Source organism: Chiloscyllium plagiosum, unplaced genomic scaffold, assembly GCF_037043375.1.
Source record: "Chiloscyllium plagiosum isolate Xiang-an unplaced genomic scaffold, Cpla_swu_hap1 HiC_scaffold_44, whole genome shotgun sequence".
Taxonomy (NCBI): Eukaryota; Metazoa; Chordata; class Chondrichthyes; order Orectolobiformes; family Hemiscylliidae; genus Chiloscyllium; species Chiloscyllium plagiosum.
In genome coordinates, this window is record NW_028270182.1 from 8978550 (window position 1) to 8981439 (window position 2890).

The following is a 2890-nucleotide window of genomic DNA, read 5'->3' on the forward strand; positions in this document are numbered from 1 at the left end:
GCAGGCCAGGCAGCATCAGGAGCAGGAGAATCAACGTTTCAGGGAAACGGCCTTCATCAGGAAGCAGGCTGTGAGCCGAGGGGGTGGAGAGATGAGGGGGAGGGGGAGGGGGTGTGGGTTTGGGGGTAAGGTAGCTGAAAGTGCGATATGTCGATGGAAGTGGGGGCAATGGTGATAAGTCAGAGAGGAGGGCAGTTCTGATTTAGAAGCTTGGATCTGAGATAAGGTGGGGGGAGGGGAAAATGAGGAAAGTAGTGAAATCCACATCGCGTGTGGCTAAAGGGTCCCAATGTGAAACATGAGGCTTTCTTCCTCCAGTCTCTTCCTTTATTTCAAAAATATACTTTATTCAGAAAACAGTTGGTCATGAACATTTGCATACAGAGATCAGAATTTATCATTTGAATATATAGGTCTGTACGTTTATCAACCATATGTCCATATATTTAGCTGAGGTGTCAGCAGAGCCCAAAGACTGCGTGAGCCGCCAGTCTCGGGTGGATTAGCCCTGCTCAATTACCCCATAGTCTGCAAGCTCGATGGATTAACTGCGGGGTAGGACTCGATGACTCTCCTTTGACACATTGTTCAGTCCGAAATCTGCATTGAACGACCGGGTGGCAGGACAGTAAGGGAAAATAAGAGGGAGGGGTGTGAGTTTGGGGCAGTTCCCTGAGGGAGGAGAAAGACAGAAAATAAGGCGTAATGTCTCCACCCAGGATCAAACTGGGGAACCATTTGCATGTGAGGGAAACATGATAACCGCCACACAACAGAGCAGACTTTTGTTACATGTTCATTCCTGCCCGGAGACAGCCCTGTGATTCAATGTGATTAGATACAATGGCAGCGCCAGGATATTGGCTATTTCTGTGCACAGAGCTGTGCAGACGCTGACACTGAGAGTCTCTCTGAGCCTCTGCCTCTCTGTATCTCCACTTCTGTCTCGGTGTCTGTATCACCCCCTGTCTCTCTCTTTCTATATTTTTCTCCCTCTGAATCTCCCTCTCTCTCTGACTGTCTCTCTCGCTATGTCCCTCTCTGTCTCTGCATCTCCCTCTCTCTGTCTGTATTTCTCTCACTGTCTCTCTCTCTCTCTGTCCCCACTCGCCCTGTGTCTGTATTTCTCACTGTGCACCTGTCTCTCTCTCTGTGTGTGTGTGTGTGTGTCTGTGCGTGAGCTTGGCCGGTGTGGCAATGCTGAGAGACAGTGTGAAAGCTGCAGGTTGCGAGAAAGAACTGAAGTCACTGGAGCAGAAATTAGGCCATTCGGCCCATCAAATCTGCTCTGCCATTCAATCCTGGCTGATAAGTTTCTCAACCCTTTTCTCCCGCTTTGTGGAGCCAGTGGCTTGGACGTGTCAGTGTGGCCGAATTCGACAGACGTGCGTGGACTGTTACTGCGTGGATTCTGGATTAGTGGTGCTGGAAGAGCACACCAGTTCAGGCAGCATCCGAGGAGCAGTAAAATCGACGTTTCGGGCAAAAGCCCTTCATCAGGAATACAGGCAGAGAGCCTGAAGGGTGGAGAGATAAGTGAGAGGAGGGTGGGGGTGGGGAGAACGGAGCATAGAATACAATAGGTGAGTGGGGGAGGAGATGAAGGTGATAGGTCACAGGGGGGAAGGGTGGAGTGGATAGGTGGAAAAGAAGATAGGCAGGTAGGACAAGTCATGTGGACAGTGCTGAGCTGAACGTTTGGAACTAGGGTGAGGTGGGGGAAGGGGAAATGAGGAAACTGTTGACGTCCACATTGATGCCCTGGGGTTGAAATGTTCCAAGGCTCAAGATGAGGCGTTCTTCCTCCAGGCGTCTGGTGGTGAGGGAGCGGCGGTGAAGGAGGCCCAGGACCTCCATGTCTTCGGCAGAGTGGGAGGGGGAGTTGAAATGTTGGGCCACAGGGCGGTGTGGTTGATTGGTGCGGGTGTCCCGGAGATGTTCCCTAAAGCGCTCTGCTGGGAGGCGTCCAGTCTCCCCAATGTAGAGGAGACCGCATCGGGAGCAACGGATACAATAAATGATATTGGTGGATGTGCAGGTAAAACTTTGATGGATGTGGAAGGCTCCTTTAGGGCCTTGGATGGTGGTGAGGGAGGAGGTGTGGGCGCAGGTTTTACAGTTCCTGCGGTGGCAGGGGAAGGTGCCAGGATGGGAGGATGGGTTGTTGGGGGGCGTGTACCTGACCAGGTAGTCACGGTGGGAACGGTCTTTGCGGAAGGCGGAAAGGGGTGGGGAGGGAAATATATCCCTGGTGGTGGGGTCCGTTTGGAGGTGGCGGAAATGTCAGCGGATGATTTGGTTTATGTGAAGGTTGGTAGGGTGGAAGGTGAGCACCAGGGGCGTTCTGTCCTTGATACGGTTGGAGGGGTGGGGTCTGAGGGCGGAGGTGCGGGATGTGGATGAGATGCGTTGGAGGGCATCTTTAACCACGTGGGAAGGGAAATCGCGGTCTCTCAAGAAGGAAGCCATCTGTTGTGTTCTGTGGAGGAACTGGTCCGTACCGAGTTTGCCTATGAGGAGGCTGGTTAGCGTGTGGGTCAGGATGGCCGAGCGGTCTAAGGCGCTGCGTTCAGGTCGCAGTCTCCCCTGGAGGCGTGGGTTCGAATCCCACTCCTGACAAATGGCGTTTAGTTTTCAACTTCCCCAATGCCTGGTCTGTGATCTCGTTAACGCCATCCCTCCCGGCCACGATTTACAAAAACTGTCCTCTCATGTGTGTCAGCAGTATCTGGGTGTACGGTCCACACCCTCCCCCAGTGTCGATGGGCCGAATGGCATTTTCGAATGGAGCTCGCGGTAAAACGAGCGGCTGCCGAGAAAGTGTCTGTGTGTCTGCAGGGAGAAACAAGACTCTGCTTGAACTCAGACCAGCGACAGAGGCAAAGTGGAA

The 2890-nt window shown here is 53.0% G+C and overlaps 1 non-coding gene across 1 annotated transcript; it reads left to right on the forward strand.

Annotated features, from left to right (window-relative positions):
* Nucleotides 1-2536: 2536 nt before the first annotated feature.
* trnal-cag (transfer RNA leucine (anticodon CAG)) lies at nt 2537-2619 on the forward strand. The gene has a single exon. It is a non-coding gene; the product is annotated as a tRNA-Leu (tRNA).
* Nucleotides 2620-2890: the final 271 nt, after the last annotated feature.